Source organism: Sceloporus undulatus, chromosome 4 (assembly GCF_019175285.1).
Source record: "Sceloporus undulatus isolate JIND9_A2432 ecotype Alabama chromosome 4, SceUnd_v1.1, whole genome shotgun sequence".
Classification (NCBI taxonomy): domain Eukaryota; kingdom Metazoa; phylum Chordata; class Lepidosauria; order Squamata; family Phrynosomatidae; genus Sceloporus; species Sceloporus undulatus.
Genome location: NC_056525.1, coordinates 105,038,717 through 105,051,050, shown reverse-complemented (window position 1 = coordinate 105,051,050; position 12,334 = coordinate 105,038,717).

Below are 12,334 nucleotides of genomic sequence, written 5' to 3'. Positions count from 1 at the left end.
CTGTAGTAAATATTGCCAAAGTTTTTTGTGTGTGCTATGGTGCCCTCCGATAGGAAGGACAGGAGTGAGGCATTTTGAAATCTGAAATATTCCCATATCCCTTTTTTGAGGGGTACCCACTGGCTTCTTTCTTCCCCAGTTAATCTTCATGATCTTTTACTGGCTACAACTGGGCTACACAAAAAAGATTAACTTCACACACAAAAATTATGTCTACTAGTGCGACTGATGACTGTTCCTCCTGACCACCAGGCCACTACAAGCAGCAGCTCCAGCTACATCAGATGATGGATGGGTTTTTATGATTATTTCCATTTCAGACACCACTTTCCATATAGAGGCAGGGTAGGTGTGTCTTTGAGAAAAATACCAACTAAAATATGGTGTCTCCTCCTTTGAAAGTTTTTAAAACAGAGGCTGGAAGGCCATATGTTTGGGGTGCTTTGATTGTGTCTTGATTGTGCCCCATATCACTGGGGCAGTGAATTTATTTGGCAAGTAAGCATGAACTTTAAAATAACTGTCCAAGTTGCTTGAACCTATTTGTGAGATAGTTTCACTGAAGTTCAGATTAAAACATGCAGCAGATTCATAGTCCCATCGACACAGAAGCTGCCTGCCACTTTTAAATAACCTTTGGAATCCCACCACTGACTGATCTTTGATTCCCAGGCTGTGTGTATTACCTGCAGGCATTGCCGAATGCAGAGATCCAGGAGAAGCACGAGGCAAGAACAAACACACAAGGGGTCATGAATGATTGGTAGAGGTGTTTGTTTGTTCTTTTTTTAATGTACACAAGGGGCTTCCCTATGACTGGGCCTGGTGCTTTCAAATGAGTTTGGAAGGAACTGGACTCCATAGTTGCTGTTCTAACTGGCACAATCATCACTGTTATTTTGTTATTTTGCTAATGGAGAAATGTTTTTAGACTTTGACTGGTTATTTGACTTATCAGTTGACTGTGTTTTTCTGTTATTTGTCTTCAAAACAATGTTAACTTTGACTGAGAGGAGAGCTCTCCAAGACCCTTGCTTATCAACTGCTTTGCTCAAGTCTTGCACACTTCAGGCCTTGGCTTCCTTGAATGGGCCAATCAATCTGTAGTGCTGTCTTCCTCTTTTCCTATTGTCTTCCACTTTACTGAGCATTGAAATGACAAATGGGATTTGTGCAGCCTCTCCCTATGTTATGCTCTTCAGCTGTGTTGGACTACAAACATCATTCGCATCCAGTCTGGCTTGGGATAATGGGAGCAAGAGTCCAACATCTGGAGGGGGTGCCACATTGGGGAAATCTGGATCAGTGGCATCACTGGGGTTGGTGTCACTCCAGTGTAGCAACTCATGCTGTCACCCACAGGCTCAGAGCCCCCAGGCCAATGGTTCCTAGGAGTAGATTGGACTACTATGGATGAGAAAGGCTCTGGTCTACTTGCCACTGATGGCTGGTGGACTGGTGCACCCAAAGGGATTGTACATGTTCGAAATAGTTCTGATCTACCTGACCTGTCTGGGCTTCGAGGCCCCATTTGGTGATGGAAGAGGCTTCCATGAGTTTGTTGTAGCATGGTGACAGCATCCTGGATGACCTCCTTGCCACCTTTGGGTGGGCAGACTGGGTCCTTCCTGGACCTTTAGTATCTGGGAGTCTAGTCTACTCGCAGAGAGGTGCAACAGTACACTCTACATCGGAAGGCAGACAAACCCCTCTTTGGTATCACCTAATCCACACACCTCATATCCCTAGAATGCCCCTGGCCTGGATTTGTTAATAGGAGATACCTAAATTTCTGAAAGGATGCACCTTCTCAGACAATGCCAAGACAACTCTGTTGAATTTCTGCAAAAACAATTTCCCCTGCTGTAATTTTTTAATGACTGGAAATCTCTGTTTGCCTGTATCTGGGCTCCCATTTTGTCTTCACTTTTGCATTCCACAGATTAAAAAAAAATCTAACACCCACTGAAGATAGGTGCAATATCAGACTGTCACAAAGATTTGCCTTCCTGTACACAATGCTAGGGCTGCTTCTTCCTTTCTTTCCTCCTCCTTTCCCCTTTTTTTGTTTGAAGAATTGCTTTTATGACTGATCACTCAACACCTTGTTGGCTCTGATTGCAGAAAATGCACCTTATAAATATATGATAACCACCCTGTAATGGGGAGTGTGACAATTTACTTCACAGTGCGTTTCAGGCTGCTAATTGATCGTTTCAGTCCAGGGACTATGCAGAATAAATTACAGCCATCAAAAGGATATCACAGTTCATTTTTGTAGAAGGCTGGCTGTGTCGCTTCTTGTTCATCTTTTGTCGAATAAGCCACATTAACCCAATGTGTTGTGGCTCCCCTTGTATTATTGCCAGCTGCAGCAATGCTCCTCTTCTTTAGGCAGATCTGCAAAGGGCCACAAGGGGGTGCTCGATTTGCATCCTTTGGCAAAAAGCTAGGCACCCTTTTGCCTGTTAAGTGCATGGAAATTAGTCTGTAGCCTTACCTTGATAAAAGTCTGGATCGTTTGTAGAAGGCCAGGATTATACAAGACAGTGACTACTTACTGTGCTCTCCTATTTTCCAAATTAGCAGGAGGAAAAAATGTTTTTTTAATGAGATTTCCACCCCTCCCTCTTCAATTTTTAATTCCTTCTTTATTGAGTGATCAAAGAGCAGGCAAGTGGGTAAGAGACTAATCCTAGGCTGGTAAGTCCTTTAAACTGTTAGAGAGAAATTGTTTGTGTTTCCTTCCAATCCTTGCAATTATTTCTGTATAAATGGTGTGGTGTTTTTTTTTTTAAAACCCTCACCGCTAAGATATGACTTAAGGAGATCAATTCAAACCAACCACAAACATTTTCACAGAACGCATTTGGTGCACTAAGGTCCAAATGAAATGTCACGAGCCGCACTTCCTTTGTAAGTAATTCTTCACAACACCCCCTGCTGCAAAATGATGTTCAAAACACACGCGCAAAAAGCATTATTAGCACAGATGAACTAATTTCTCTCTTTAGAGTAAACAGGCTGAATTATTTATCTCCAAAACCTGAATGAGAAATCATTCTTCTCTTAAAGGGCTACCAGAGCAATCTCATGTCTGTTTAGGAGCAAACAACTTGAACAAGCCTAAATACCCCCAGATCGTGTCTGATCCTGGAAGCTAAGCAGGATCAGCTCTGGTTAGTACCTGGATGGGAGACCATCAAATGAATACCAGGTCCTGTAGGCTATATATTTCAGAGGAAGGCAACAGCAAACCATTTCTGAATATTCCTGGCCTAAGAAAGCCCCGTGAACTTCCCCAAATGTATCTGAGGATGTAGACTCAAATCTACCAAAGTTCATGTTACCAACATCCAACGTCTCAAAGATGCTGCAAGATCCTTTTACTACGAACTTCATGAGGTTGTCATAAATTGACAAGTGACTCAAAGGCTCATACAGATGTACATTTTTTAAAAACTTGTATTTATTGTTATCCTATAAACTGCCTTTAGTACCATTTTTAGGCAGTAAGTGGGATTTAAGTAAAGCATTACAATGTGTAGCTAAGTGCACTTCAGAAACAATGCAGTTTGACACCACTTTAACTTCCATGGCTCAATGCTATGGAATTCTGGGATTTGTAGTGTTGTGGGACATTTAGTCTTCTCGGCCAGAGAGGTCTGGTGCCACAACAAAAACTACAAATCCCAGGACTCCATAGCATGGAGCCATGACAGTTAAAGTCATGTCAAACTGCATGATTTCTGCAGTGCCCCTTAGGCCATTGTGTGCAGAGGAATACAGCCTAAATAAATGTCCATTGAAATATATGAGTGTATCCATTTCTTTGCCCTCGGTCAATTATCCGTCTCTGTCACTGATGGATATACTAGATCTGAGCTGATTTTATACAAACTGTTCTCTCTGCCAAAGCAGCTAGAGATAATGAGGTTGATCAACACATATTCCCTCCATTGGTCGGGTCAACTTTGTAAAGACCTGAAAAGACAAGAGGTCTTCCATTGATTAAATTACAAAAAAAGGACACACATGTACCTTTGGCAGAAATCCTGTAGCAGAGCTGTAATGCATCTGTGCCTCCCCTTTATTTTTGCCCCTGGAAGCCTATAGGGGCCACACAGACTGCTAAAAATAAAACAAAATAAGCAAAAGCAGAACTTGTTAACACTTCTGCTTTTGAGAATATATAGGTTTCTTCCCCGACAAAATGTTAAAACAGTGCAGTACAGTATGTGGTATGAGGGTTGGACGATGACTTTGGAAACGAGGTTTGAATCCCAGCTTGGCCATGGAAACCAACTGGATGACCCTGGACAAGTCACATTCTCTCAGCCTCAAAGGCTGGTAATGACGACCCCCCCCCCCCAAAAAAAAGGCTTGCCAAGAAAACACTGGATTAGGTTCACCTTAGGGTAACCATAAGTTGGGAAACAACCTGAAGGCACTCAATAAAAACAAAATCAGAAATGCTGTGAAAGGCAAATCACCCTTTTGGTAGGGATAGGAAAAAGGGGGTTGGGGAGTCTGAAGAGGTTGAGGAATACCCAAAACAAAAAAACTGAAACCCTTAGCTGTCACAAGTGATCCCAAGACCACATCTTGCTCACTTCTATCCTACTTTTAACCAGTTGATAAAGCAGAGGTTAAGCCAATTTTCCTCTATAAGGAAATCAACCTACATGCTTTGACTATCAGCTGCTGCTTAGTTCTTCTATAATCACATATATAAAGGTCAGGATAGCTAATTCATTACTCTTCTGGGTGAGAAGTACTGCTTGAGTTATGGGGATTTTTTTGGGTGGGTACAGATCTCTACCTTCCTTGAGTATCATAAAAGGGAAGCTACCCTAGCAGCAGTCATAGAGCTAGCACATGAAACCTTGAGCAGCATAATAACCTCTATGTTGTGTCTGGAACATTTCACACACTGGATTGGATCTAGGCTTATTCATACTTAGAACTGTCAGGGGGTTGGACTGGATGGCCCTTGCAGCATTATTCTATGACTCTATATAGAAGGCCAACTGTATAAGAATGTCTGAAATGGCAGAGATAATCTATTGATAACCTCCACATTTTTTCCCTTTTTTAAAAAAATAAACAGAACAAAAAGCCTCTCTCATTGACTTCATGTTAACATTTGCTCCAGTCAAAAGTCTGCTGTTATCTGTATGTATGTAATCTGTATTAATGCATTGCCAAAATACATAATTTCATCTCTTGATTATTCATGCTGTGCTAATGAGGAATTATCCTTTTCTAGGATGCAAAAACCTCAGGGCAGTGGTTTCAGTTTTTTGTTTTTTTTTTGTCAGCAAAATGCCCTGGAGATGAAAGGAGCCATCTACATTTCATTTTGCAGGCATCATGTCTGCATCCACAAAATGCAAGCCTCTTTGCACAGTTTGGATACAAGTAAAATAAGAGCTGTTTGGAGAAGAGGAAAGTAGAGAAAACTAGTGTTTGGATTCTTTTCCCCTGCACAAAAGATATTTTGACGCACTGTCACTGAAACTGTACATAGCTACAGTTTCCATACCTTGCTGTCATTTTCATTCTTTCTCTCCCTCTCTGTATAGTCACACATAATTTTTAATCTAGCATCTTCTTGTACTGACATAGGGATGTTTTAATCATCCAGTATCCTGTGTCAGCTTTGTACGTATTCTTTTAAAATATTGTTTTATCCTATTTATTCCTCACAACTGTGATTTTTATTTTAAGAGCCACATGAAAATTCACATTTGAAGTACACACAATTAATACACATCCTTCCCTACTATACATACCTTTATATGCAACTTCTCCTAACGTATACCTTTTTGCACTCCATTTTTCAGCCAAGCATTGCGTCCCAATTTGAAGAAGCGAAGAAATCAGAAAAAGTACTGTGTACCAATCCATACATTCAGCTGGGAAGCATGAATTAGGTCAGTTCACTAAAAAATACAATCGAACCAAATATTCCAGAATCCCTAGTCGTCATAAATATATATTATTCAATGATAGATTGCACCTAGGTAATATCATAGATCAAGCCTTCTGTATGTGTATTTCTCATTACTGAGTGCCATTGAGCACATCAGTATAATTGAAATTGGAAAGAGATTCACCTTTTTGCATTAACTGATGAAGGTATATTTGTTGCATAGTGAAAATTATCTCCCCATATATTCCACCTTATTTATAGGCAGCAAAGTGGGGAGCCAGTTCAACAAATAGTCTGAGAGGGAGGTAAACATTTTGCAGAAGTTTTAGTGGGTAGAGTGAAGTGTGGTTGCCAACATTATTGGTACCTCTACCTGTTCTCTCCTCTCCTCTGCTGAATATGTTCAGCAACTGTGTTGACAGCTTGGGTACCATTTTGCTACACACTTTCCACAATGGCCCAAACCTGGCCTTGTTTCTGAAGAATTTGTCTGTGTGTAGGGATGCATGTTATTGGTGGTAGCAATGACTGTTAATGCAAAAAGGGAATCTTCAAAGACGGTTAAGGAGGTGGGGGGGGGGGGAAGAGAGAAAGTATGTTCAATAATTTTCTTGTAAAAGTCCCTTCTGAAAGAAAGGACTTAGCACTAAACTTCTTACAGCTCAGTGACTTCCAAAAATGTGTGCCACCTAAATCAATCCATTTATTAAAAAAAGAAGTTTAAGAATCATCCAGTCCTGCCTTTCCTATACATACCCTAGGTTTCATAGGACCTATCCTTTTGTTGAGAGTCTAAATGCCCTAAAAGCACCCGATCCTATCTGATCTTGGAAGCTAAGCAGAATCAGCCCTGGTTAGCGCTTGGCTGAGAGACTACCAATGAATACCAGGCTATATTTTAGAGCAATAAACTGGCAAAACAATCTCTCAACTCATTCCTTACTAAGCAAACCCCATGGCATTTATAGGGTAGTAATAAGTCAACAGGTGACTTGAAGGCACATACGCATACACCTGCCACAGTAGGCCATCCTCGCTTTAAGGATGTATTATGGTGACAGAGCCAATACTTGACTCGCAGAGTTTCCATGTTTATTGTAGCTGTTTCCAATTTATGACCCTATGAACCTATCACTGGGTTTTCTTGGCAATATCTCTTCAGAGGGAGTTTGCCATTGCCTTCTTCTGTGAGAAAGGGTGACTTGCCTAAGATCACTCAATGGGTTTCCATGTCCGAGCATAGATTTCAACGCTACTTTTCCAGAGTCTTAGCACTCAAACCACTATACTATGCTGACTATTGTAAGGATAATAAGCAGTGCAGAATAAGCAGAAATCTAGAAATATAAATATATTGGAGGGTAGAGATTAGAGTAGATTAGATTGGCTACTCCCACAATACACAGAGCCTAAGTCACAATGAGTCTAACAATTCCACAGTCAGATTTATTTATTTGTTTGTTTGTTTTGTTTTTGTTAACTGCCATGGTGATCCTGTAGATGAGACATCTCCAAGAACCCGAGTCCTCCATCACTTTGCTCAGGCCTTGCAGATTTAGGCTTGTGACCTCCCTGATTGAGTCTATCCATCTAGCCTGCAGTCTTCCTCTCTTTCTACTACCTTCTACCTTTCCCAGCGTTATTGTCTTTTCTAATGAGTCATGCCTTCTCATAACATGGCCAAAGTACAACAGCCTCAATTTGATCATCTTGACTTCCAGGGAATGTTCAGGCTTGATCCGTTCAAGGATCCATTTGGATGTAAGTATTTATATTCTGTCCTGTATCACAGGATCTCTATATAAACTGATTAAAACCATTTAAATACACTAACATATATATTAAACAAGTTAAACCAGTCTTAAAAGGTTAAAAAGTATAAAACCATGTACACAAATGTTGTCTTTGTTGTTGTTAATTGCCATCCAGTTGGGTTTCACCTATGATGAACTCTCAGACACTATGTCTTCAGTAGCCCTGTTCAGGTCTTACAAACTCAGGGCTGTGGCTTCCTTGATTGAGTCTATCCACAGTCTCCCTCTTTTCCTATTGCCTCCCACTTTACCAAGCATTATCCTTTTTTTCTAATAGAATCATAGGATCATACTGCTGGAAGAGATCACAAGGGCCATCCAGTCCAACCTCCTGCCATGCAGGCACTCACAGTCAAAGCACCCCTGAGATGTGCCCATCCAGCCTCTGTTGGTTGTAGTTTAATCAGCCCCAACGAGTGTTAGTCCTAAACAGTAAATCCAACTAGATTAGGCTCACCAAGTTAATGGGATTTGAGCCAGCATGGTGTCACAATGTTTGAGTGGTGAACTATGACTTTGGAGACCAGGGTCTGAATCCTAGCTCAGCCATGTAAACTCACTGGGTAACCTTGGGCAAGTCACACACTCTCATTCTCCTAGGATGGCAATGGCAAACTCCCTCTGAAAAACCTTTCCAAGAAAACCCTATGATAGGGTCACCATAAGTCAGAAGTGACTTGAAGGCACACAACAACAAACCTATTCATTGACCCATCATTCACCACTCAATGGGTCTACACTGCTTGGGACTAACCCATAGGCTACATTATTTATATTTCAAAACATGTTTATCCAGAACTAAGTCATGTTATCTCATGATCTGGCCAAAGTATGATCACTTTGGCTTCTAGAGTGCTCTTGGGTGCACTTATAGGGCATTCTGGTAGCCCATGGTATCTGCAGGGCATGACTTTATTTGATTTCTGAGTGAAGTTAGTGTTCATACCAATCAGGCTTCCAAGGAAAGAGTATTCCATGGCTGGTTGACACAGCTGAGAAGACCCTCTCCCACCGCCTTACACAAAGACTGGGTCTCCAACAAGTTCAGAAAAGAATATAACTCAGATTCAGAACTCACATTTCCCACCTGTCTCCCTGTCTCTCTATCCCACTAACTGGCTGTAGTGATACTCACTGTCCAACAACTCATGGTGATCAAGCTGGCCAGGGAGTTTTGGGAGCTGTAATTGCAAAAAGAGCATTTCCAGACTCTTCACATTAGCTGAAATGACTTGCTTTCTGAGAGTATGAAGATGTGAGGGGTGACGGGTAATGGGAGCTAATTGTTTTAATTGGCTCCTGTTTCATTAGAATTTCTTTTCTTAATTACTGGGTTCTTTTTTTTTTTTTTAAATCATTTTCATTATGAGACTGCAATTCCATTTTTCCTCCCATGGGAACTGAGATTGGGAGATGTTTCAGGCATTTCTAAATAAATTATTCAGGCCTCTCTCCTTACTTCATTGTATAGCTTCTCACATGTATGTAAATCCCTCCTGATGTTCCATATGGAGGAATGGAGAGCTCCCCTCTGGTGGCCTTTGTCTCCTCTTCCCTCCCTGACATGTATGTAAATCCTCTGCCCTTGCCATACTGAGGAATGGAGAACCTTCTTCTTTGTCCAGGGTGACCAGACATCCGCCTTTTCCTGGACAGGTTCTACATTTCAACGTTCTGTCTAAGGAATTCCAAAATGTCCTCCATTTTAAGCGTAACTGAGATGCCCATTGAATAACACCACATTTGTTGTTATTCTTCAAGAAATGCATCTACTTGGCAGATTGTCCTTGTCACAAATAGGAGGATAGGATGGATCCTTCTAAAGTTCTTTTTTTCCAGGGGACCAGCAACAGACAAGACTTGCCCCCAGAATTCGATGTGCATTTGTTTCTTGGAGGGGGAAAGGAAAGCGAATATGGTGTTAGGCAATGGACTTCTTGAGGTCTATTTGGCAGCCTGTCTCTACTGCATATGGGAAGGGTCTTGAAAACTAGCTTTAGAGGGATTATTCTTCCACCTTAAGTAGCCCTTTGCCTAACATGTTTGCTATCCCTTTTCTCTCTGAGATACAAACATGCCCTGAGCGGTGGAAGCAAATCTTGTCTGCTGCTGCTGCTGCTAGGGAAAATGAACTTTTTTTCTTTAACTAAACTGGATGAAATGAATTTATATTTATATTAGGGTTTTTAGATTTTATTTTGTAATAAACTATATTTTCTTCAGTGTCCTACATCTTGCAGCTGGCTGGCTCAGAGGCTGGTGCTGTTCTTTCCATGCTGCTATAGCTATGTTCTTCCATCTGTCTTAGTGGGTTTTGTTTGTATGTGTCTGCTATGCAGCCTCAGGGGGGTAGAGAGGTTACTTTGTTTGGATTACACTCCCCAGACTCTCTGACATCTTGTGTTTTTCCAAGCGACAAGATTGATAGACACTATACCAGCTAAAGCTCTTAAAACAGGGTTTCCATATAGGATCTTAACTGGGCAAGGCTGTATGTTACAATGGTGACAAAGGGGTTGAAACTGAAAGACTGGTGTTGATTTTAGTCCATGGGGCAAGAGAGAGCTTTGGGGTGCACCAAACTAGGAAAAGGAAATAAACTGGGCAAGTTAACAGTCTCCTATGAAAACCTACATTTTGTACCTACCCAGACTGGCAAATGCGCAAGGATTCCTTGCTGACAAATCCATATATTTTCAAGGTTTGTTGCACATGTTGAAGAACAAGGGGAAAATGCATACAAAACCATGAACACATTTTAAAACTGCCCATGACTGAAAATGCATAGATTTGGGGGTGGGGATTGGGGGGGTGCTAACAAGGACTCTGTAGTGGATGAGGGGAAATGCGTGAAAATGGCATTTGAGAGGAAATTATATGTACAAAAATATGGACAAATGTCTATGCATGAAGGAAAAGGCCAATCTAATGCCCCTTTACAGAACTATGATGCCTGGGTTATTGAGATTCTGATTTTCACATTTTGCGCCAAAGGCGGCAATACTGCTGTCCTGCTAAAATAGTCCTTCCATCTGTTTTAGTGTCTTGGTGTGTTTTTGTATGAGATTATCTGTGTGAGAACAGCCAAGGCCTGTATAATTCTTAAAATAATGGACAGAAATGACAGCTTTGCAAAATAAGAAGAGATAGATCAGCATGTGATGCAGGTGTGTGTCTTTGTGGCCCCTTCCAATTAATTTTTTGTGGTGTTCTCTGCTGTGCTTTCTGCATTTTGCACCAAGCTTTACTGGGGTTGGAATGATGAACACTAAATATTCAGGTTCTAGATATGCACAGAATCTATACATGCTGGTTGCTTTAATACTCCTTCCCACCCTGATTAAAACCAAACTTTCAATAAAATCAAAGAACTTAACACACAAATCCTGACATTACTTTGCCTCCCTCCACCTCAGTGGTGCAGTTTCTGATGAAGGAAACACAGGTTATTTGATAACAAAGAAGCAAGTCAGAGCAGCTGGAAGAAAATATTGCTCTGGAAGCTGGGTGACTTATTTTTATTTGTAAAGATTTATGAACAGAAGAAGGAGGTAAAGTTTAATACTTCACAGAAGATGACGGTGGCAAGAGGGATGCTGACAAAAGAAAGCGACTGAATAGCAAATACACTTTATGTGAGAGGGAATTATTCCTTAAGCATAAAAGAGAGACCTGGCAATCATACGTCCAACTCAGGAGCTTTCTGATTGGGACGCAAGGGGTGAGATCTTGCTAACAACACACAGATCTGTATATTTAATTGCGACCCGGTTGTATGTTCCTGTTGAGGGAGGATGCAGATGACAAGTGAATTATATATATATATATATGCTTCTCTCAAGTTGACAAAACCAGGAAGGAAATAACTGACAGATGAAAAGACAGCCAATGCTGAGCTAACAGGCAAACACATCAGTACAAAGTCACCTGCTTTCTGTGGGGAGCAGGAGTTTGTTTTATTCTGCATCTCCAGAGTTTTATCGACTGTCTGTATGATGGGCGCGGGAGAGAGGGAAAAGAGAAGAGCTAATGCGCCCAGTTTAGGATATAAACATGCAGATGAGATCAGAGATCTGACACCATGTTTGAGGCAGGACTCTAAATAGAGGAATAATACAGGCTTTCTCCTGCTGTGGAGAAGGAAAACAAAAAAGCAAGAAAGATTCTGACATTAATACAAAACAAACCAACAAATATGGCAGTATGATCCTATGCATGTTTCCTTGGAGGACTCAATGTAGTGAGAAGTAAGGACATGTGCAGAGGGCTGGCTTAGGTAAATGTGCAGAGGACTGCTGCCGCAAAGCCTTTCTACATAAAATATACTTATCTGTCTGCCTGCAGATGCCTAATATTAAAATATTATACGTGCACCCTGTGACACAGCTAGTTTGGATCAGAACTTTAGAAAGGCTGCTATTTAGGAGAACTTCCCACTAGTCAAGTGGTTATAGTGATTTGAGCATTGGATGATGACTCTGAAGATCAGGGTTGGATTCACTGCTTGACCATGAAAACCCACTGGGTAACCTTGGGTGAGACACACACTCTGAACTCAAGGAAATCCCATGATAGGTTCGCCTTA